The 25,431-nt window shown below is 40.2% G+C and overlaps 4 long non-coding RNA genes across 4 annotated transcripts; 2 read left to right on the top strand and 2 right to left on the bottom strand.

The window, feature by feature from the left end:
* Positions 1 to 988: 988 nt before the first annotated feature.
* LOC308391796 lies at positions 989 to 3,128 on the bottom strand. Its single transcript, XR_013970696.1, has 2 exons — positions 2,898 to 3,128; positions 989 to 2,367 (listed from the first exon to the last, which is right to left on the bottom strand). It is a non-coding gene; the product is annotated as an uncharacterized lncRNA (long non-coding RNA).
* A 46-nt stretch (positions 3,129 to 3,174) lies between these two features.
* LOC308391797 lies at positions 3,175 to 4,303 on the top strand. The gene is made up of 2 exons (XR_013970697.1): positions 3,175 to 3,488; positions 4,118 to 4,303. It is a non-coding gene; the product is annotated as an uncharacterized lncRNA (long non-coding RNA).
* An 11,808-nt stretch (positions 4,304 to 16,111) lies between these two features.
* LOC308384274 lies at positions 16,112 to 18,251 on the bottom strand. Its single transcript, XR_013969291.1, has 2 exons — positions 18,021 to 18,251; positions 16,112 to 17,490 (listed from the first exon to the last, which is right to left on the bottom strand). It is a non-coding gene; the product is annotated as an uncharacterized lncRNA (long non-coding RNA).
* Positions 18,252 to 18,297: 46 nt separating this feature from the next.
* On the top strand, positions 18,298 to 19,426 carry LOC308384277. The gene is made up of 2 exons (XR_013969292.1): positions 18,298 to 18,611; positions 19,241 to 19,426. It is a non-coding gene; the product is annotated as an uncharacterized lncRNA (long non-coding RNA).
* The last annotated feature ends 6,005 nt before the right edge of the window (positions 19,427 to 25,431 follow it).

Below are 25,431 nucleotides of genomic sequence, written 5' to 3' on the forward strand. Positions count from 1 at the left end.
TGAAATAAACCTAAAAGAAAATCAAGTGTGTCAGGTGGCTGGATGGGGAAAAACTGAAACTGATGGCGAACCTGTTGATGAGCCGACGGTGGTGGACGTGTCTGCCATTGAACCAAAGGTCTGTAAGAAACACTGGCCTGGTCTTCCTGCCGGTGTTTCCTGTGCAGGTGGATATGGAACAACCAAAGGATTCTGTCAGGTATGTTTTCTGTGATTTCAGTGGAAACTTGTGTTCTGTTGACAAATGTATAAAAAAAAAAAGAATATAATCTGACATATTAAAATCCTCACAGGGTGAGGTAATACCAGGATGCTCTGTAGAATCTTGACCACTTTGTCATGGGAATTGATCCGCTGCTGACCGCAAGGCACTGCAGTGGAGACGTTTGACTTCAGATGTTTGGTGTAAAACCAAAGCTCTCAGGAGAATTCTCGAATACTGTAACTCTACATGAGTACAGTAATGGAGTATTTTTACTTTGTCGCATCATTGATTAACATAATTCAACGTTTTAACATAATTTATTTTAAAAGAATTTTGTCTGTGTGCGTGATGCTGTGCGAAGCGTCCTGCATTAGAAACAATGGAAAACTATCCACGTCTCTCATTTTCAGCGTCTCGTTTGATTTTTGATGCAGTACGCTCATTTGGCCACACAGCGGCGCTGCTGACTTGTTAAATAGCTCAGCAGAAACATTTCAAATTTTATTCAGCATTCGTTTCGTGTCTTATTATGAAAACGCCTCATGCATGACCTCATCAGAAGCTCAAATGCTATTACGGCAGCCATAAGTGACGCCCATATCAGGAGCGACCAGTTTCTGGTCAGGCTCTGGTGTGCTGGATTCAAAAGCCAGCCAGCCCTCATAGAACCCCATGTTAAAAAGTTCAGTTTCTCAGCATCAAGCTAAAGTAAGGGTTTTGTTCTGAATCAACATTAACGTTTAAGAGATGGATGGACTAAAAAATATGGACCATGGAAGAAAATTGAGAACAGTTAAAACATTTATTTTATCTTAAAATATCTGAATAACTGGAGCTGCTTTTATTTGCACTCATTTATCAAAAAAGAGGAAACACATTAGCAGAGGAAAAGTCATTTTCAAAGCATTTTAAACAATGAAAAGTCCTTGTGAAATCTGAGGTAACATACAACTAAACCATCGGAAAATTAAATTGATGACTGCTCACTATACGGCTGAATGTATGAAATGCTTCAATGATAAATAAAAAAAAAAGACAGAATTTATGAACTCAAGGATAATCATACATATAACAATTACAGCTGTAACCATTAGTACACACATCAAGTTCAAATGATGTCCATTTCAAAGTAATTGCTGGAAAGGACATTGTCGAACCCGGTACAAAATTCAGGATAAGAACTGTAAGTAAATGGCACTTCAAGGGTAGCTCCACAGGTATGAGCAACAGGCCTTCTGTTGAGCCCAGTTTCAGCATTAAAGCACACACAAATTTTGTCAACACAGATCACAGAAGATCCTGTGCAGAAGTGCAGGATTTTTTCAGCTTTGGTTCATCAGTGTTTTTGACATAACGCTGAAGATGGTTAAAGGTTGTCTGTTCTCCCTGAGACAGTATCAATTTTGTTGTTTCAAATAGCTGCACTACTCTTTTGCCTGTGGCCTTCTTTGTCTCATACAGAGACAACACACTTTCCTTGTCTGACAGTTTCAGCTGCAGACGTGCCATGGGTGTGGAGAAGCAATCCATTATATACTTTGGCTCTTGGAGAATGGCCTTATGAGCCATTGTTTCAATGGCAGGATGCATGTTGTTCTTAGGTGATGGGAAGTGGGAACCCATCCTTGTAGAAAAGGTGAAGCAGGTCCTCTTCATCATTTTCATCCAATGTGCCTTTTAGAACTTTCTCAACAGCTGATCTCTCAACAGGAGGGAGATAGTTGAGAAACGATGTACGGTAATCAGAATGTCTACATCAACTGATGCCTTTTGACAGCCTCACAGGAAAGACACCATGATCTAGTAAGCCTTTTCACCCATATCTGCCCAACTGCTTGCCTTTTAGCCTCACAAAAGTCTGGCCTCAGCCTTGGAACTCGTTCAGTTTCACCTTCACACTGTTCCAAAAATTGCTCCCAAAATGCAGTGTAAACCTCCCTTGACACCCCAGCGTCATCAACAGCATTTTCATTTACAAAGTTCAACTTTAAAGTCACATTCATTATGCTACTGTCCATAAATACAGTCAAAAGATCATCAACAACCTTTATCCTGCCAATTGATACACGTAGGGGGCTCTGTGGATCTCCTGAATTTGATGGGGAAAGTTGGTTGCTTGAATCTAAAGGCAAACCTTGTGCGATGATATTCAGTCCATGGTCCTGGGTACAAGCAAAAACATGCACTTTCCATAAGAAATGTAAATGAATTATACAGATTCTAAAATATCAATGTTCTGAATATGTTTGAAATTTATTTGTGCAAGTACTGCAGTAATTGACAGCAGACACATTAACCCTTCAAGTTCATGAGACTCTTCTTCAATCTTTTACCTTAGCCTATTAAAAATCATGAATGTTCTTAAAAAGTCTACAAAATATGTCAATAGATTTTAAGACATTGAAAAAAGATACACCTCTTTATTTTCAGCCTACATGTCTCACTTACAAGAGTAAAAGGATGTATTACAGTGGCGTCCACGTTACCATGGTAACGGCACAGCCAGATAACTTTATGAAATTTCAAAACATATGTGCACTTAACCAGTTATGTTAATTAACCTGAACATATTTACAAGAGTTAACATTAAAGGCTTGCATATACAACAAGTGTTTTTCAACAAGTTACTCGCCTTCTCAACCCCGGTGTTTTATGCTGTCTTGTTCTTTGACTTACGGAATTTTATACGTACTTTGTCTTGATGCATGTGTATGATGTCCTCTTGTGGGACCTCTCTTGACCGCAGGAAATGTTCTAAATCCTCCTCCATTTCTGCTCCGTACCGTACCGCACCCTTCAACAGAACCGCCATCAAAAAGTAGCAGGATCTTTTGCGGACGCTCGCAAAACTTTTGCAAGATCCCGAGTAACTTTTGCGAGCGCTCGCAAAAGTTCTTCTCATTTTTTTCTCCCATGTCCCTTGCGGGGCTCCGTACTGTACCATACGAATAATAGGGCTTCGGAGTTGACGTCACGCCGCAATGCATTGTGGGAGCGCGGCGGCATTTTCGGGGTCTACGAATCAAATCAAACACACTGTGTTGGAACGACGATTACAAGATGCTTAAAAGCAGCTTAAAAGAGAATGGACTGTATAGAGACCGATTGCGTCCAGAGGCGAAGCGGCGGTACTTGCAGAAAATAGCGTGCATTGGAAATGTGGACCCGTATGAAATACGGCCGTGGAGTAGAAACCCTGAAGACCAACCGCTATTGACGTAGCCTGATATATTTCATACCTTATCTGTGGAGTCAGCGCGTACAAGTCGTCATTCAATCAAAGGTAAGTCAGCTCGAGTACAGCGAGTGAAATGCGTTTGATTTCCCTGCAAACATTCCGATTACTGCAGCATAAATTCATTCATGAGGGGAAATTACAGTGAGAACATGTGGAGACTGTTAGGTGGATAACATAGTGAGTTCAGTGCATTGATGAGACACTGTCCTGAAGGATTTAGTTATTCTCTATGGTTAAAGAAATTGCAATGATTTATTAATGTTTATTATAAATAATTCTAATTATACATCTTGCTTCCATATTTGTATCTTGTGTCACTAAAAATACATTTTATTTTAGTTTTATACTTTGATTAATGACCTGCAGAATCTCCTTAACATATTAAGTGATTCATAATTGTCACTTTATGCTTTCTCCATCTCTAAAGTGATGACATCCTTGCATTACATACTTTAGGTTCATTTTCTGCAGGCAGGTTTCTGACAGAACAGACAGATTTAGACTATAACATGCAGCGTTCTATAGATGGACACATAAAGAAATGAAAAATTACATGTATGTGCTAACTTTCTTGACACTTTGTTACATTTATGATAAAGTAGATTAAACACATTTGTGTCGGCCTTGGCTCATAGTTCTTGTCTTTAAATGAACTTTGTCTGTGTGTGTTTCAGGTGCTGCACTCTAAGACTGAATGAACCAGCATTGCAGCCATGGGTCACTGTGAGCATCACAGGGAAGGTTGAAGCCGCCCGCTGCACCTGTATGGCCGGAGTCGCAGAGACCTGCACCCACGTCGCTGCTCTTCTGTCTAAAGTAGACGGAACAGTGTTGATCCGTGGCACAAGGACCGTTACAGATGAACCTGCATACTGGGTTTTGCCTGGTAATAATACCAAGATACACCCAGAGGTTGGCCATAAGATAGACGACTTCTCTTCAGCTGCCCAAAAAAGGCTCTTGATCAAAACATAAACAGACCATCTGTAGTGACAGGTAAAAGGAGCCGTCCTCAAAAAAGAAAACCCCACCTGCTACTGTGGAGGAGTTGTCACTGCTATAATGCCATCATGTTTTATCTAGGGGTCTAGATGTATGCCTGTAGTGCACTGCTGTGTAAATAATTTGCATTTACTGAATATGTACTGACTGAGTCCCACTGTTCAAAAGTTGAATAAAGAAACTAAATTATTTTGCCTTTTTTTTTTTTTTTATTAAAACCACTTTATAGAACATCACATCAGTAACAGTGTAGAATCCATGTCATTTACAGTTTACAAATGACAAAATGTTTACACCAAATCATGAGTGTTTACATGATATCACCCACTACTAACATTACTTTATTTACTGTATCTTTTGAAAAAATAACAGCACAAGACTTAAGAACATTTAACAGGAGCAGGTTTCATTCTTCTCTGGTTTTATTATCACACTATTCACCAAACGCAGCAAACCTTCACCATCTTATCCAGAAGGGTCACCTCTTCACCCTCACATGGAAGAAGTAATCTGATTGGCATGGTGGTTTGTTTGAAGCAGGTCCCTCGTGTAGCGCTGGAAACCAGTCATGATGTTTCATCCATTTCATCGGCTGGTTTGCTGCAATAATGCCAAATAATTAGCAACTCTATAAATAGACGGTAGTTCTGCAAAATCACTCAGTAGGATGTTTGTTCTAATTTGCTATGAGCTCAGAGCGCATCGAAAATGAAACTAATAGGCTATAAAGAGAGATATGAACATATTTAGAACTTACCGGAATGAAAATGTCTGGAGCACCAACAGATATTTGGAGATGGAAGAGAGCTGCACGTCAGCTCATCTCACAGCTGCTATCCAGGCTAGACGCCTTCGTTTGGTAACATCGATACACGAGCTGCCTCATGTCGCTTCCAGGTTGGGAAAGCATAAAAAGACAATCCAACCTTATTCCCGTGCCGGTCGTAAGATCGAACATTGCAGCCGAGCACACAGCAAGTACGAACCATGGCTATGCTATCGCTCCTAGCTTAGACCCCCAAAATGGTGAATCGGGCCAAAATCCTTTCCACGCCCACCCCCGTGACATCACGCTCCGAAGCCCTATATGACCGACCATACAGCAAACATTTGCTTGGCCTGCTAATGTGACGCCTCGACCAAAAATCCTGGCCACGCCCCCTGCTGTGACATCACGTTCCAAAGAATCAAAGGATCAAAGGCTCAAAGAGCGCTGACGTCAAATTCGCAGCCACGAAAGTCTATAAATACCCCCTCTTCACCGTTGCAAACACAGTTTTACTTGGAACATTTTCAGAAACAGCGAGTTGTGTTTAGCAAACCAGAAACCTTTCAGAAAGGGACTATTTTAAAGTTAAATAATTAAGCACACGTATTTTTCTTTCGACACGTTGCATTAAGCTTTTAAAGAAATGTCACGAGAAATAGTCAATAATTCACAGTCTGACAGAGCGATTCCAGCGGAATCAATCGAACTATGTGGGTTAGTGGAGAGAGAAATATCGGAGCCTAGGGACCTTCAAATGAAAATACAAGAACTCCAGTTGGAGTTAAGCACCCTAAAGCGCGAAAAGAAATATTACAAAAAGAATTACTATCGCTTTAAAAATGAGCGTGAACAAATGAGTACAGATGTGCATGACAGGAATGTCCACTTTAGGGAAAGCATGGTTGAGCTTGAAGAAGTGACTCAACAGTCAGATAACATCCAAGCTCTAATTGTTGCAGAGAATAAAAATTTGCAAGCAGAGGTTAGAACCTTTCGGATGATGCTCCATGAATTTCAGGAAAAGGAAGCATCTCTGCTTGAGCAGAACAGCAACATTGTTGCTGAGTTGTCTCAGATTGAAAGGGAGAGAAATGAACAGAAGAAAGAGAACGCACATCTCAAGGAAGCGTTAGTGAGACTTGAGCACCAAGTGGGAGAAGCTCACCATAAAATATCAAAAAAAGAAGAGATAATAGAAAAACAGAATAGAGAAATAGATCACAAGACTGAACAGATAGTTGAGCTGAAAAAAGAAATCTGTACTCTTCAGCGTCGGGTGAGACAGGCTCTGGATGACAAACAGTCACAGGTGGAATCTCTGGAGGCTAAATTGCAGGAACAGGTTAAAGCCGTTCAAATGATGCACTGTGACTTTCAGGAAAAGGAAGAATATCTCCTTAAGGAGAACAGCAGCATTGCTGCTGAGATAAACAAATTAAAAACAGCAAACACAAATCTCAAGAAACGTTTACAAAATCTTGAGTATCAAGAAAAGACAACAGAAAGTCTGACACTGCAAATATTTTGGCTGAAAGAAAAAGTCAAAGAGCAAAATTTCAAGATTGTTCATAACGAAGATCTCATAGATGAACTTTATGAACATCTTAAAATGAAAAGAGAAATAATTAATAATCTTCAGGATGAGCTGAGAAGGGAGGAGGAGGAAGAAATATTAGCTGCTGTTCACAACATCACTGGTGAACCTCTGCAGCTGGAGAATCTTGCTCCTGAACCCGAGGAGCTTTTTTTTCCTGCCTTGGAACCACCTCCTGATGTGGTGCCGACACAGGAGAATCTTGGTCTTCAACCTGAAGAGCTTGATTGTCCTGTCTCAGAACCATCTCCTGACGTGGCTCCGACTAGTGGTTCATGGCGTCATGGTGCCAAACGCCTACTTAAAATAGGTTTAGGTGTTGCCGCAGTAGGCCTTATTATACCTGCAGCTTACTGGGGCTTTTCAATGCTTAACAGTGATTGCCTATTTAACTCTGTCTATGGCCTCCTTGAGCCATATTGCCACCTTGGTGATGGATTAGGTCCCTTTTAAAGACTAGTAATGATGGACTGCTTTTCATCCACAGTCCAGAAAACCATACGTTGTTCATGTTAGACAACGTGCGCAACATTTAGCTAACTTGTGCTCTCATTTTTCTTTTCTTTTGCCTCTCACCCCCCAACCAGTCGCGACAGATGGCTGCCCCTTCCTGAGCCTGGTTCTGTCAAAGGTTTCTTCCTGTTTAAAGGGAGTTTTTCCTTTCCACTGTGCCTAGTGCTTGCTCACAGGGGATCATTTGATTGTTGGGGTTTAATTTGTTAAAAAACACAACAAATTAGGTGAGGGGTTCACATAATAGAGAGCACGACAAAAACTACAAATTTTTAAAAAATTTGTTAGTTGCAAATCAAAATAAAGACAACAATTTCTGAAAAACATCTCTTACGGCTCTGTTTATTTGCTTAAATGAACACTTGTATTTTTTGTCATAGAAGAATATATACATTGTCTTAAATATCTAATAATTTTAAATTTAGCCCTGCACTCCATGAGATAAACTGAGATGAGATAAACTGAGATGAGATAAACTGTGGCACAGACGGCTGTCGGCCTGGCGAGGGAGAGTTCCTCTTCAACCTCCAGACGGAACCCAGTTTGTTACTCGCAGCATCGCAAAATTAGACACAGCAATTTCTTAGAGTCTGGTTTAAGTCCTGAAATGACATCTCCTTACCTGTCACGGTTCTGGGTCAGTTTGAGCCAGTATTTTGAGTTGTTATGTTTTGGTGTGTTTTTGCATTATGGATTGTTTTCTTATTCTCTTGTGGTGCTTTTGTTGGTTATGATGATGATGATTATTAATCTATGTTTTAGTTATTCTTGTTTAGGGATTAGTTCTTAGGTTTTGTGTTCTCATGTTTTTTGCTGGTTTAGTTCAGTGTCTAGTCTGTCTCTCTCTGTCCAGTCCGTGTCTTAGTTTAGTGTTAGTTTAGTGTGTATTGTTTTCCTGTTTCCTGTTTTCCATTCCCTGATTACTTCCCTGTGTATATTAGCCCTGTGTTTGCCCTTGCTCAGTGCCGCATCGTACCATCAGATGTGTGTTTTATACTGTGGTCAATATTTTCGTGTTCACTACCCTTGTTCAGTTCATGTTTTAATTTCTCCAGCAATAAAGCTGAGGTTTTGAGTTACAATTCTGTGTTTGAGTCCTGCATTTGGATCCTCATCTCTGCCTGCCCGCACTCTATTTAAAATCCAACTCTTACCTGAACTCTCCTGCCTTTCTGTCTCTCTTGCTGCCTTGTAACGCACCATCCCCCTTTTGACATTAGATAATGGTAAATCAAACCTGCACTGCAGAGAGGTTGGCATGACAGGAAGTCGAGATGATAACGATAGACCAGCCTTCAAACTAAGACGCGTGATGTATAAAAGTCTTTCTACTGAGTAAAGGACAGTTTGAGTGTCCTGCTGGCACCATGCACTGTCTTCACAAGTTTCTTCTTTGTTTTCTACCATGTCTACAAGGCATCAGTGTGAACATCAAATATACCTGATTTATCTTACGGCTGTAAACGGCACACTAACTTTATCATCTTCTTTTTTTTTATTTACCAGAGTTTTCAACAGGAATTTTTCATGGAACAAAAGCTCTGGACAACTCGATACCCTACATGGGATCAGTTCAGAATAACAAGGGTCAACATGTCTGTGGAGAATTCCTCATCACTGAAGACTTTGTGCTCACTGCTGCACACTGTGACCGGTTGTGAGTTAGATTTCCTGTTCATGAAGTTCATCCAAAAACAAACTTTTTCAAACTTGTGTTTATTGATCAGATCACTCTAAGTTATTGATAAGGCAGATGTTATTTCGAGGGAAAATAAAACACAATTAAGTGCAATAGCATCAAATAAAAATTACCTTTGACTTCTGACAGCCGTTGGTTACAGCAATGCTGACATTAACCTGCTTGTGACGATTGCCTAATGAGAAATAAAGATATCAGTTTAAAATTGTTGACATTTTTAATTCCCTCTCAATGATTACTCACACAGTGACCGCACACACTGATCATCCCAAAGTAAAGATTGAGAGAAAATGAAATCCATGAAGGATACAAAAACACTGAACATGCTAATGACATCATTGAAAGCAGCATCAGTTTCATGTGATGTATTTGTAGAATAATTATATTTTTAAAAGAGTTTTTACATGAAAATGTGTTTCTATTTTTTACTTCATGTTGTGTCTCCAGTTGTGTGTGAACGTTCGATTAGTTCACAGAGTACAAACAATTCAGCCTCCACGTGCTGAAATAAACCTAAAAGAAAATCAAGTGTGTCAGGTGGCTGGATGGGGAAAAACTGAAACTGATGGCGAACCTGTTGATGAGCCGACGGTGGTGGACGTGTCTGCCATTGAACCAAAGGTCTGTAAGAAACACTGGCCTGGTCTTCCTGCCGGTGTTTCCTGTGCAGGTGGATATGGAACAACCAAAGGATTCTGTCAGGTATGTTTTCTGTGATTTCAGTGGAAACTTGTGTTCTGTTGACAAATGTATAAAAAAAAAAAAAGAATATAATCTGACATATTAAAATCCTCACAGGGTGAGGTAATACCAGGATGCTCTGTAGAATCTTGACCACTTTGTCATGGGAATGGGAAGACAACGTAAACATTTTATTTGTACTGTATAATCTGCAGATTCTGACAGAAATCTGCAGCTATCCTTTGAAGCACCGCTCCTCTCTTAAACAGCAATAAGGATCATTATTAGGTTATTTACATTATTATGTAAATAACAAAATAACTTAAAGCAAAAATTGGGAAACGTAAAGTCCGAAGTCTTTATATTAACGGCCATCAGTCAAACAATACTGTTTGTTCTTGGTCTAAACAGAGCGCGTTGTGTATGACATCTTCTTTTGCGCATGCGGGCCGCTTTGAGCGTTCACACTAGAGCGCGTTTGCTGTCGCATTTTATTTGTAGTGTGAACGAGGAGACAAAAAAATCGGATTTGATCAAAAAATCGGAATTGAGCATTAAGACCTGCAGTGTGAACGTAGCCTAAATGACCTGGAAGCTGTTGCACTGTCTGCACCTGTAAACTCCAGGACACGTTTACAAACAATTTTCGTTGTTATTTGCGCTGCAGCTGCAGGTTAGGGTGGAGTTACTGTGTGTGTGTTTACAAGTAGTTTTAAACCTTGTGATCCACAAAACAGCATAACAGTAAAAGAAGAATTGACTGCGTTACAGTCAGTGCGGGAGCGGCGGCTTTGCTCGTGCGCGATTCATTTGCAGTTTGGACGCACGTGAACATCTCCTGCCCTGATAGCGGCTGGAGGAGGACTATCCTACGCCTGTGAGCGCTTTGGCACGAGCGATGTGCCCACGGCAGCACCCGCTGCTTGTTGATAGTAAGAGCAACAAGCGCTTTCACGTCAAAAGTCGTCATAAATAAGCCTCCAATAACACCAGAAAAAGTCGCCAGATTTGTCGCTAGTCGCTTTTTAGAAAAAAAAAAAAAACGACGCTAAGGGGGGTTTGAAAACTCTCTAAATATAGCGACAAAATCGCTAAGTTGGCAACACTGTTTTCAGGGTATTTAAAAAAATTCAAAACAAAACAAAACCGTGCATCTCAATGTGTATTCTCTGAGCATGCGCAGAATTACGCACAGCTGTCATGTGATCCTGTGATCCTGTGATCGAACAAAGGATCAAAGGCTCAAAGAGCGCTGACGTCAAATTCGCAGCCACGAAAGTCTATAAATAGGGATCAGAAGCAGCAATTTTAAAATCAGTTTGTTCACAGCCTTCAAACGTTCGACCAGAGATACATTTGGAAATATTTCTAAGCCTTTTCAGAGTCACTGTGCACAGGCTCCAACATGCTTCCACAAAAACGCCAACAAACACAAAAAGATTATGCTGCCTGTCCTTTGTGTTCTGGCCGGCCAATCTCTCCAGGAGAAATGACCACGGATGGTGTCTTATCAGTCCAAAGAGCATTACATGAAAGTCAGAAGGAAAAATCTGACCTACATTACAAAATTAAACAAATTGAAGAAGAGAAGCTTCAACTAGAGGAAAAGTGCAGACAACTGGAAGCACGAAATAAAGACCTGGAAGAAAAACAGCAACGCCAGCCTGATATAGAAATGATCAATGAGGGCTCGGGAGTGAAGTTTGATGAAGGACGAGAGAAGATCTTTTCTCGTTTTCTTTCATCAGGAACACAGAGTGCTGAATTAAAAGAAACATCTGCCCAGCTTCAACGAAAGAAAGCTAATATTGAGGAGATACAGTGGGATCTCCAAAACATTGAGAAACAGAATCAGGTGCTTCGAGGAAAGCTCAATGAAGCGGAGAAAACAATTGAAAAAATCCACCAACAGAAGACTGAACAGGAAATACAAATGCAGGACGAACTCAAAGCCATGCAGAACTTGTACAACGATCTGATAGTCAGGTTTGGTGTAACAAAGTGCAAAAATGAAGAGCTTCTTGAAGAAAAAAAGCAACAGGAAGAAGAAAAACGTATTATCCAGGACTTTGAGAGAAGGCATCTAGAATTGCAAGAATTTTATAATAAAGAATATGACGAAACACTTAAACTGCAAAGAGAAAAGGAAATACAAATGCAGGACAAACTCAAAGCCACACAGAAATTGTACAACGATCTGATAGTCAGGTTTGGTAAAACAAAGTGCAAAAAGAAAAAGCTTCTTGAAGAAAAAAAGCAACAGAACAAAGAAAAACGTATTCTCCGGGACCTTGAGAGAAGGAATCTAGAATTGCTAGAATTTTGTAATGAAACACCTGAACTGCAAAGAGAAAAGGAAATACTGGAAAAACGATGTTCAAAGATGCAGCGTAGGATTGATGGAATGAAGAGGAAACACTCAGCGGTCATTAAGGAGATGTTGTTGAAGTCCAATGACTTGAAGAGCCAAATAATTGAAATGCAGGCACAAAAGCAACAACAAGAGAAAATACATGAAGACCTGACAGAAAAGCTTAGAAAAAAACAAGAAACTTTAAAAGAAATGGAGCAAAGATGCCAGCAATTCGAGCAGCAGAATGCAGAAACAAATGATCAATTGAGAACCCTTATCCTGGAGAACGAGCTCATGGAAAAATACCTGAAAAAGAAGAAAAAAGGCTGGTTCTGCCGCTTATTCAGATGATTTAGCCTCGTCCTCCTCCACCTGTGATCCATCTTACTTTTCACCTCTCCTGTCCCCCCTAACACATATTCTCCACCTTCTTCATCTTTTTTCTTTTTTCACCCTCCCCCCCCAACCAGTCCCAGCAGTTGACTGTCCCCTCCTGAGCCTGGTTCTGCTGGAGGTTTCCCTGCCTCGGAACCACCTCCTGATGTGGTCCCGACACAGGAGAATCTTGGTCTTCAACCTGAAGAGCTTGATTGTCCTGTCTCAGAACCATCTCCTGACGTGGCTCCGACTAGTGGTTCATGGCGTCATGGTGCCAAACGCCTACTTAAAATAGGTTTAGGTGTTGCCGCAGTAGGCCTTATTATACCTGCAGCTTACTGGGGCTTTTCAATGCTTAACAGTGATTGCCTATTTAACTCTGTCTATGGCCTCCTTGAGCCATATTGCCACCTTGGTGATGGATTAGGTCCCTTTTAAAGACTAGTAATGATGGACTGCTTTTCATCCACAGTCCAGAAAACCATACGTTGTTCATGTTAGACAACGTGCGCAACATTTAGCTAACTTGTGCTCTCATTTTTCTTTTCTTTTGCCTCTCACCCCCCAACCAGTCGCGACAGATGGCTGCCCCTTCCTGAGCCTGGTTCTGTCAAAGGTTTCTTCCTGTTTAAAGGGAGTTTTTCCTTTCCACTGTGCCTAGTGCTTGCTCACAGGGGATCATTTGATTGTTGGGGTTTAATTTGTTAAAAAACACAACAAATTAGGTGAGGGGTTCACATAATAGAGAGCACGACAAAAACTACAAATTTTTAAAAAATTTGTTAGTTGCAAATCAAAATAAAGACAACAATTTCTGAAAAACATCTCTTACGGCTCTGTTTATTTGCTTAAATGAACACTTGTATTTTTTGTCATAGAAGAATATATACATTGTCTTAAATATCTAATAATTTTAAATTTAGCCCTGCACTCCATGAGATAAACTGAGATGAGATAAACTGTGGCACAGACGGCTGTCGGCCTGGCGAGGGAGAGTTCCTCTTCAACCTCCAGACGGAACCCAGTTTGTTACTCGCAGCATCGCAAAATTAGACACAGCAATTTCTTAGAGTCTGGTTTAAGTCCTGAAATGACATCTCCTTACCTGTCACGGTTCTGGGTCAGTTTGAGCCAGTATTTTGAGTTGTTATGTTTTGGTGTGTTTTTGCATTATGGATTGTTTTCTTATTCTCTTGTGGTGCTTTTGTTGGTTATGATGATGATGATGATGATTATTAATCTATGTTTTAGTTATTCTTGTTTAGGGATTAGTTCTTAGGTTTTGTGTTCTCATGTTTTTTGCTGGTTTAGTTCAGTGTCTAGTCTGTCTCTCTCTGTCCAGTCCGTGTCTTAGTTTAGTGTTAGTTTAGTGTGTATTGTTTTCCTGTTTCCTGTTTTCCATTCCCTGATTACTTCCCTGTGTATATTAGCCCTGTGTTTGCCCTTGCTCAGTGCCGCATCGTACCATCGGATGTGTGTTTTATACTGTGGTCAATATTTTCGTGTTCACTACCCTTGTTCAGTTCATGTTTTAATTTCTCCAGCAATAAAGCTGAGGTTTTGAGTTACAATTCTGTGTTTGAGTCCTGCATTTGGATCCTCATCTCTGCCTGCCCGCACTCTATTTAAAATCCAACTCTTACCTGAACTCTCCTGCCTTTCTGTCTCTCTTGCTGCCTTGTAACGCACCACCCCCCTTTTGACATTAGATAATGGTAAATCAAACCTGCACTGCAGAGAGGTTGGCATGACAGGAAGTCGAGATGATAACGATAGACCAGCCTTCAAACTAAGACGCGTGATGTATAAAAGTCTTTCTACTGAGTAAAGGACAGTTTGAGTGTCCTGCTGGCACCATGCACTGTCTTCACAAGTTTCTTCTTTGTTTTCTACCATGTCTACAAGGCATCAGTGTGAACATCAAATATACCTGATTTATCTTACGGCTGTAAACGGCACACTAACTTTATCATCTTCTTTTTTTTTATTTACCAGAGTTTTCAACAGGAATTTTTCATGGAACAAAAGCTCTGGACAACTCGATACCCTACATGGGATCAGTTCAGAATAACAAGGGTCAACATGTCTGTGGAGAATTCCTCATCACTGAAGACTTTGTGCTCACTGCTGCACACTGTGACCGGTTGTGAGTTAGATTTCCTGTTCATGAAGTTCATCCAAAAACAAACTTTTTCAAACTTGTGTTTATTGATCAGATCACTCTAAGTTATTGATAAGGCAGATGTTATTTCGAGGGAAAATAAAACACAATTAAGTGCAATAGCATCAAATAAAAATGACCTTTGACTTCTGACAGCCGTTGGTTACAGCAATGCTGACATTAACCTGCTTGTGACGATTGCCTAATGAGAAATAAAGATATCAGTTTAAAATTGTTGACATTTTTAATTCCCTCTCAATGATTACTCACACAGTGACCGCACACACTGATCATCCCAAAGTAAAGATTGAGAGAAAATGAAATCCATGAAGGATACAAAAACACTGAACATGCTAATGACATCATTGAAAGCAGCATCAGTTTCATGTGATGTATTTGTAGAATAATTATATTTTTAAAAGAGTTTTTACATGAAAATGTGTTTCTATTTTTTACTTCATGTTGTGTCTCCAGTTGTGTGTGAACGTTCGATTAGTTCACAGAGTACAAACAATTCAGCCTCCACGTGCTGAAATAAACCTAAAAGAAAATCAAGTGTGTCAGGTGGCTGGATGGGGAAAAACTGAAACTGATGGCGAACCTGTTGATGAGCCGACGGTGGTGGACGTGTCTGCCATTGAACCAAAGGTCTGTAAGAAACACTGGCCTGGTCTTCCTGCCGGTGTTTCCTGTGCAGGTGGATATGGAACAACCAAAGGATTCTGTCAGGTATGTTTTCTGTGATTTCAGTGGAAACTTGTGTTCTGTTGACAAATGTATAAAAAAAAAAAGAATATAATCTGACATATTAAAATCCTCACAGGGTGAGGTAATACCAGGATGCTCTGTAGAATCTTGACCACTTTGTCATGGGAATTGATCCGCTGCTGACCGCAAGGCACTGCAGTGGAGACGTTTGACTTCAGATGTTTGGTGTAAAACCAAAGCTCTCAGGAGAATTCTCGAATACTGTAACTCTACATGAGTACAGTAATGGAGTATTTTTACTTTGTCGCATCATTGATTAACATAATTCAACGTTTTAACATAATTTATTTTAAAAGAATTTTGTCTGTGTGCGTGATGCTGTGCGAAGCGTCCTGCATTAGAAACAATGGAAAACTATCCACGTCTCTCATTTTCAGCGTCTCGTTTGATTTTTGATGCAGTACGCTCATTTGGCCACACAGCGGCGCTGCTGACTTGTTAAATAGCTCAGCAGAAACATTTCAAATTTTATTCAGCATTCGTTTCGTGTCTTATTATGAAAACGCCTCATGCATGACCTCATCAGAAGCTCAAATGCTATTACGGCAGCCATAAGTGACGCCCATATCAGGAGCGACCAGTTTCTGGTCAGGCTCTGGTGTGCTGGATTCAAAAGCCAGCCAGCCCTCATAGAACCCCATGTTAAAAAGTTCAGTTTCTCAGCATCAAGCTAAAGTAAGGGTTTTGTTCTGAATCAACATTAACGTTTAAGAGATGGATGGACTAAAAAATATGGACCATGGAAGAAAATTGAGAACAGTTAAAACATTTATTTTATCTTAAAATATCTGAATAACTGGAGCTGCTTTTATTTGCACTCATTTATCAAAAAAGAGGAAACACATTAGCAGAGGAAAAGTCATTTTCAAAGCATTTTAAACAATGAAAAGTCCTTGTGAAATCTGAGGTAACATACAACTAAACCATCGGAAAATTAAATTGATGACTGCTCACTATACGGCTGAATGTATGAAATGCTTCAATGATAAATAAAAAAAAAAGACAGAATTTATGAACTCAAGGATAATCATACATATAACAATTACAGCTGTAACCATTAGTACACACATCAAGTTCAAATGATGTCCATTTCAAAGTAATTGCTGGAAAGGACATTGTCGAACCCGGTACAAAATTCAGGATAAGAACTGTAAGTAAATGGCACTTCAAGGGTAGCTCCACAGGTATGAGCAACAGGCCTTCTGTTGAGCCCAGTTTCAGCATTAAAGCACACACAAATTTTGTCAACACAGATCACAGAAGATCCTGTGCAGAAGTGCAGGATTTTTTCAGCTTTGGTTCATCAGTGTTTTTGACATAACGCTGAAGATGGTTAAAGGTTGTCTGTTCTCCCTGAGACAGTATCAATTTTGTTGTTTCAAATAGCTGCACTACTCTTTTGCCTGTGGCCTTCTTTGTCTCATACAGAGACAACACACTTTCCTTGTCTGACAGTTTCAGCTGCAGACGTGCCATGGGTGTGGAGAAGCAATCCATTATATACTTTGGCTCTTGGAGAATGGCCTTATGAGCCATTGTTTCAATGGCAGGATGCATGTTGTTCTTAGGTGATGGGAAGTGGGAACCCATCCTTGTAGAAAAGGTGAAGCAGGTCCTCTTCATCATTTTCATCCAATGTGCCTTTTAGAACTTTCTCAACAGCTGATCTCTCAACAGGAGGGAGATAGTTGAGAAACGATGTACGGTAATCAGAATGTCTACATCAACTGATGCCTTTTGACAGCCTCACAGGAAAGACACCATGATCTAGTAAGCCTTTTCACCCATATCTGCCCAACTGCTTGCCTTTTAGCCTCACAAAAGTCTGGCCTCAGCCTTGGAACTCGTTCAGTTTCACCTTCACACTGTTCCAAAAATTGCTCCCAAAATGCAGTGTAAACCTCCCTTGACACCCCAGCGTCATCAACAGCATTTTCATTTACAAAGTTCAACTTTAAAGTCACATTCATTATGCTACTGTCCATAAATACAGTCAAAAGATCATCAACAACCTTTATCCTGCCAATTGATACACGTAGGGGGCTCTGTGGATCTCCTGAATTTGATGGGGAAAGTTGGTTGCTTGAATCTAAAGGCAAACCTTGTGCGATGATATTCAGTCCATGGTCCTGGGTACAAGAAAAAACATGCACTTTCCATAAGAAATGTAAATGAATTATACAGATTCTAAAATATCAATGTTCTGAATATGTTTGAAATTTATTTGTGCAAGTACTGCAGTAATTGACAGCAGACACATTAACCCTTCAAGTTCATGAGACTCTTCTTCAATCTTTTACCTTAGCCTATTAAAAATCATGAATGTTCTTAAAAAGTCTACAAAATATGTCAATAGATTTTAAGACATTGAAAAAAGATACACCTCTTTATTTTCAGCCTACATGTCTCACTTACAAGAGTAAAAGGATGTATTACAGTGGCGTCCACGTTACCATGGTAACGGCACAGCCAGATAACTTTATGAAATTTCAAAACATATGTGCACTTAACCAGTTATGTTAATTAACCTGAACATATTTACAAGAGTTAACATTAAAGGCTTGCATATACAACAAGTGTTTTTCAACAAGTTACTCGCCTTCTCAACCCCGGTGTTTTATGCTGTCTTGTTCTTTGACTTACGGAATTTTATACGTACTTTGTCTTGATGCATGTGTATGATGTCCTCTTGTGGGACCTCTCTTGACCGCAGGAAATGTTCTAAATCCTCCTCCATTTCTGCTCCGTACCGTACCGCACCCTTCAACAGAACCGCCATCAAAAAGTAGCAGGATCTTTTGCGGACGCTCGCAAAACTTTTGCAAGATCCCGAGTAACTTTTGCGAGCGCTCGCAAAAGTTCTTCTCATTTTTTTCTCCCATGTCCCTTGCGGGGCTCCGTACTGTACCATACGAATAATAGGGCTTCGGAGTTGACGTCACGCCGCAATGCATTGTGGGAGCGCGGCGGCATTTTCGGGGTCTACGAATCAAATCAAACACACTGTGTTGGAACGACGATTACAAGATGCTTAAAAGCAGCTTAAAAGAGAATGGACTGTATAGAGACCGATTGCGTCCAGAGGCGAAGCGGCGGTACTTGCAGAAAATAGCGTGCATTGGAAATGTGGACCCGTATGAAATACGGCCGTGGAGTAGAAACCCTGAAGACCAACCGCTATTGACGTAGCCTGATATATTTCATACCTTATCTGTGGAGTCAGCGCGTACAAGTCGTCATTCAATCAAAGGTAAGTCAGCTCGAGTACAGCGAGTGAAATGCGTTTGATTTCCCTGCAAACATTCCGATTACTGCAGCATAAATTCATTCATGAGGGGAAATTACAGTGAGAACATGTGGAGACTGTTAGGTGGATAACATAGTGAGTTCAGTGCATTGATGAGACACTGTCCTGAAGGATTTAGTTATTCTCTATGGTTAAAGAAATTGCAATGATTTATTAATGTTTATTATAAATAATTCTAATTATACATCTTGCTTCCATATTTGTATCTTGTGTCACTAAAAATACATTTTATTTTAGTTTTATACTTTGATTAATGACCTGCAGAATCTCCTTAACATATTAAGTGATTCATAATTGTCACTTTATGCTTTCTCCATCTCTAAAGTGATGACATCCTTGCATTACATACTTTAGGTTCATTTTCTGCAGGCAGGTTTCTGACAGAACAGACAGATTTAGACTATAACATGCAGCGTTCTATAGATGGACACATAAAGAAATGAAAAATTACATGTATGTGCTAACTTTCTTGACACTTTGTTACATTTATGATAAAGTAGATTAAACACATTTGTGTCGGCCTTGGCTCATAGTTCTTGTCTTTAAATGAACTTTGTCTGTGTGTGTTTCAGGTGCTGCACTCTAAGACTGAATGAACCAGCATTGCAGCCATGGGTCACTGTGAGCATCACAGGGAAGGTTGAAGCCGCCCGCTGCACCTGTATGGCCGGAGTCGCAGAGACCTGCACCCACGTCGCTGCTCTTCTGTCTAAAGTAGACGGAACAGTGTTGATCCGTGGCACAAGGACCGTTACAGATGAACCTGCATACTGGGTTTTGCCTGGTAATAATACCAAGATACACCCAGAGGTTGGCCATAAGATAGACGACTTCTCTTCAGCTGCCCAAAAAAGGCTCTTGATCAAAACATAAACAGACCATCTGTAGTGACAGGTAAAAGGAGCCGTCCTCAAAAAAGAAAACCCCACCTGCTACTGTGGAGGAGTTGTCACTGCTATAATGCCATCATGTTTTATCTAGGGGTCTAGATGTATGCCTGTAGTGCACTGCTGTGTAAATAATTTGCATTTACTGAATATGTACTGACTGAGTCCCACTGTTCAAAAGTTGAATAAAGAAACTAAATTATTTTGCCTTTTTTTTTTTTTTTATTAAAACCACTTTATAGAACATCACATCAGTAACAGTGTAGAATCCATGTCATTTACAGTTTACAAATGACAAAATGTTTACACCAAATCATGAGTGTTTACATGATATCACCCACTACTAACATTACTTTATTTACTGTATCTTTTGAAAAAATAACAGCACAAGACTTAAGAACATTTAACAGGAGCAGGTTTCATTCTTCTCTGGTTTTATTATCACACTATTCACCAAACGCAGCAAACCTTCACCATCTTATCCAGAAGGGTCACCTCTTCACCCTCACATGGAAGAAGTAATCTGATTGGCATGGTGGTTTGTTTGAAGCAGGTCCCTCGTGTAGCGCTGGAAACCAGTCATGATGTTTCATCCATTTCATCGGCTGGTTTGCTGCAATAATGCCAAATAATTAGCAACTCTATAAATAGACGGTAGTTCTGCAAAATCACTCAGTAGGATGTTTGTTCTAATTTGCTATGAGCTCAGAGCGCATCGAAAATGAAACTAATAGGCTATAAAGAGAGATATGAACATATTTAGAACTTACCGGAATGAAAATGTCTGGAGCACCAACAGATATTTGGAGATGGAAGAGAGCTGCACGTCAGCTCATCTCACAGCTGCTATCCAGGCTAGACGCCTTCGTTTGGTAACATCGATACACGAGCTGCCTCATGTCGCTTCCAGGTTGGGAAAGCATAAAAAGACAATCCAACCTTATTCCCGTGCCGGTCGTAAGATCGAACATTGCAGCCGAGCACACAGCAAGTACGAACCATGGCTATGCTATCGCTCCTAGCTTAGACCCCCAAAATGGTGAATCGGGCCAAAATCCTTTCCACGCCCACCCCCGTGACATCACGCTCCGAAGCCCTATATGACCGACCATACAGCAAACATTTGCTTGGCCTGCTAATGTGACGCCTCGACCAAAAATCCTGGCCACGCCCCCTGCTGTGACATCACGTTCCAAAGAATCAAAGGATCAAAGGCTCAAAGAGCGCTGACGTCAAATTCGCAGCCACGAAAGTCTATAAATACCCCCTCTTCACCGTTGCAAACACAGTTTTACTTGGAACATTTTCAGAAACAGCGAGTTGTGTTTAGCAAACCAGAAACCTTTCAGAAAGGGACTATTTTAAAGTTAAATAATTAAGCACACGTATTTTTCTTTCGACACGTTGCATTAAGCTTTTAAAGAAATGTCACGAGAAATAGTCAATAATTCACAGTCTGACAGAGCGATTCCAGCGGAATCAATCGAACTATGTGGGTTAGTGGAGAGAGAAATATCGGAGCCTAGGGACCTTCAAATGAAAATACAAGAACTCCAGTTGGAGTTAAGCACCCTAAAGCGCGAAAAGAAATATTACAAAAAGAATTACTATCGCTTTAAAAATGAGCGTGAACAAATGAGTACAGATGTGCATGACAGGAATGTCCACTTTAGGGAAAGCATGGTTGAGCTTGAAGAAGTGACTCAACAGTCAGATAACATCCAAGCTCTAATTGTTGCAGAGAATAAAAATTTGCAAGCAGAGGTTAGAACCTTTCGGATGATGCTCCATGAATTTCAGGAAAAGGAAGCATCTCTGCTTGAGCAGAACAGCAACATTGTTGCTGAGTTGTCTCAGATTGAAAGGGAGAGAAATGAACAGAAGAAAGAGAACGCACATCTCAAGGAAGCGTTAGTGAGACTTGAGCACCAAGTGGGAGAAGCTCACCATAAAATATCAAAAAAAGAAGAGATAATAGAAAAACAGAATAGAGAAATAGATCACAAGACTGAACAGATAGTTGAGCTGAAAAAAGAAATCTGTACTCTTCAGCGTCGGGTGAGACAGGCTCTGGATGACAAACAGTCACAGGTGGAATCTCTGGAGGCTAAATTGCAGGAACAGGTTAAAGCCGTTCAAATGATGCACTGTGACTTTCAGGAAAAGGAAGAATATCTCCTTAAGGAGAACAGCAGCATTGCTGCTGAGATAAACAAATTAAAAACAGCAAACACAAATCTCAAGAAACGTTTACAAAATCTTGAGTATCAAGAAAAGACAACAGAAAGTCTGACACTGCAAATATTTTGGCTGAAAGAAAAAGTCAAAGAGCAAAATTTCAAGATTGTTCATAACGAAGATCTCATAGATGAACTTTATGAACATCTTAAAATGAAAAGAGAAATAATTAATAATCTTCAGGATGAGCTGAGAAGGGAGGAGGAGGAAGAAATATTAGCTGCTGTTCACAACATCACTGGTGAACCTCTGCAGCTGGAGAATCTTGCTCCTGAACCCGAGGAGCTTTTTTTTCCTGCCTTGGAACCACCTCCTGATGTGGTGCCGACACAGGAGAATCTTGGTCTTCAACCTGAAGAGCTTGATTGTCCTGTCTCAGAACCATCTCCTGACGTGGCTCCGACTAGTGGTTCATGGCGTCATGGTGCCAAACGCCTACTTAAAATAGGTTTAGGTGTTGCCGCAGTAGGCCTTATTATACCTGCAGCTTACTGGGGCTTTTCAATGCTTAACAGTGATTGCCTATTTAACTCTGTCTATGGCCTCCTTGAGCCATATTGCCACCTTGGTGATGGATTAGGTCCCTTTTAAAGACTAGTAATGATGGACTGCTTTTCATCCACAGTCCAGAAAACCATACGTTGTTCATGTTAGACAACGTGCGCAACATTTAGCTAACTTGTGCTCTCATTTTTCTTTTCTTTTGCCTCTCACCCCCCAACCAGTCGCGACAGATGGCTGCCCCTTCCTGAGCCTGGTTCTGTCAAAGGTTTCTTCCTGTTTAAAGGGAGTTTTTCCTTTCCACTGTGCCTAGTGCTTGCTCACAGGGGATCATTTGATTGTTGGGGTTTAATTTGTTAAAAAACACAACAAATTAGGTGAGGGGTTCACATAATAGAGAGCACGACAAAAACTACAAATTTTTAAAAAATTTGTTAGTTGCAAATCAAAATAAAGACAACAATTTCTGAAAAACATCTCTTACGGCTCTGTTTATTTGCTTAAATGAACACTTGTATTTTTTGTCATAGAAGAATATATACATTGTCTTAAATATCTAATAATTTTAAATTTAGCCCTGCACTCCATGAGATAAACTGAGATGAGATAAACTGTGGCACAGACGGCTGTCGGCCTGGCGAGGGAGAGTTCCTCTTCAACCTCCAGACGGAACCCAGTTTGTTACTCGCAGCATCGCAAAATTAGACACAGCAATTTCTTAGAGTCTGGTTTAAGTCCTGAAATGACATCTCCTTACCTGTCACGGTTCTGGGTCAGTTTGAGCCAGTATTTTGAGTTGTTATGTTTTGGTGTGTTTTTGCATTATGGATTGTTTTCTTATTCTCTTGTGGTGCTTTTGTTGGTTATGATGATGATGATTATTAATCTATGTTTTAGTTATTCTTGTTTAGGGATTAGTTCTTAGGTTTTGTGTTCTCATGTTTTTTGCTGGTTTAGTTCAGTGTCTAGTCTGTCTCTCTCTGTCCAGTCCGTGTCTTAGTTTAGTGTTAGTTTAGTGTGTATTGTTTTCCTGTTTCCTGTTTTCCATTCCCTGATTACTTCCCTGTGTATATTAGCCCTGTGTTTGCCCTTGCTCAGTGCCGCATCGTACCATCAGATGTGTGTTTTATACTGTGGTCAATATTTTCGTGTTCACTACCCTTGTTCAGTTCATGTTTTAATTTCTCCAGCAATAAAGCTGAGGTTTTGAGTTACAATTCTGTGTTTGAGTCCTGCATTTGGATCCTCATCTCTGCCTGCCCGCACTCTATTTAAAATCCAACTCTTACCTGAACTCTCCTGCCTTTCTGTCTCTCTTGCTGCCTTGTAACGCACCATCCCCCTTTTGACATTAGATAATGGTAAATCAAACCTGCACTGCAGAGAGGTTGGCATGACAGGAAGTCGAGATGATAACGATAGACCAGCCTTCAAACTAAGACGCGTGATGTATAAAAGTCTTTCTACTGAGTAAAGGACAGTTTGAGTGTCCTGCTGGCACCATGCACTGTCTTCACAAGTTTCTTCTTTGTTTTCTACCATGTCTACAAGGCATCAGTGTGAACATCAAATATACCTGATTTATCTTACGGCTGTAAACGGCACACTAACTTTATCATCTTCTTTTTTTTTATTTACCAGAGTTTTCAACAGGAATTTTTCATGGAACAAAAGCTCTGGACAACTCGATACCCTACATGGGATCAGTTCAGAATAACAAGGGTCAACATGTCTGTGGAGAATTCCTCATCACTGAAGACTTTGTGCTCACTGCTGCACACTGTGACCGGTTGTGAGTTAGATTTCCTGTTCATGAAGTTCATCCAAAAACAAACTTTTTCAAACTTGTGTTTATTGATCAGATCACTCTAAGTTATTGATAAGGCAGATGTTATTTCGAGGGAAAATAAAACACAATTAAGTGCAATAGCATCAAATAAAAATGACCTTTGACTTCTGACAGCCGTTGGTTACAGCAATGCTGACATTAACCTGCTTGTGACGATTGCCTAATGAGAAATAAAGATATCAGTTTAAAATTGTTGACATTTTTAATTCCCTCTCAATGATTACTCACACAGTGACCGCACACACTGATCATCCCAAAGTAAAGATTGAGAGAAAATGAAATCCATGAAGGATACAAAAACACTGAACATGCTAATGACATCATTGAAAGCAGCATCAGTTTCATGTGATGTATTTGTAGAATAATTATATTTTTAAAAGAGTTTTTACATGAAAATGTGTTTCTATTTTTTACTTCATGTTGTGTCTCCAGTTGTGTGTGAACGTTCGATTAGTTCACAGAGTACAAACAATTCAGCCTCCACGTGCTGAAATAAACCTAAAAGAAAATCAAGTGTGTCAGGTGGCTGGATGGGGAAAAACTGAAACTGATGGCGAACCTGTTGATGAGCCGACGGTGGTGGACGTGTCTGCCATTGAACCAAAGGTCTGTAAGAAACACTGGCCTGGTCTTCCTGCCGGTGTTTCCTGTGCAGGTGGATATGGAACAACCAAAGGATTCTGTCAGGTATGTTTTCTGTGATTTCAGTGGAAACTTGTGTTCTGTTGACAAATGTATAAAAAAAAAAAAAGAATATAATCTGACATATTAAAATCCTCACAGGGTGAGGTAATACCAGGATGCTCTGTAGAATCTTGACCACTTTGTCATGGGAATGGGAAGACAACGTAAACATTTTATTTGTACTGTATAATCTGCAGATTCTGACAGAAATCTGCAGCTATCCTTTGAAGCACCGCTCCTCTCTTAAACAGCAATAAGGATCATTATTAGGTTATTTACATTATTATGTAAATAACAAAATAACTTAAAGCAAAAATTGGGAAACGTAAAGTCCGAAGTCTTTATATTAACGGCCATCAGTCAAACAATACTGTTTGTTCTTGGTCTAAACAGAGCGCGTTGTGTATGACATCTTCTTTTGCGCATGCGGGCCGCTTTGAGCGTTCACACTAGAGCGCGTTTGCTGTCGCATTTTATTTGTAGTGTGAACGAGGAGACAAAAAAATCGGATTTGATCAAAAAATCGGAATTGAGCATTAAGACCTGCAGTGTGAACGTAGCCTAAATGACCTGGAAGCTGTTGCACTGTCTGCACCTGTAAACT

Source organism: Rhamphochromis sp. 'chilingali' (assembly GCF_963969265.1).
Source record: "Rhamphochromis sp. 'chilingali' genome assembly, chromosome: 2".
Taxonomy (NCBI): Eukaryota; Metazoa; Chordata; class Actinopteri; order Cichliformes; family Cichlidae; genus Rhamphochromis; species Rhamphochromis sp. 'chilingali'.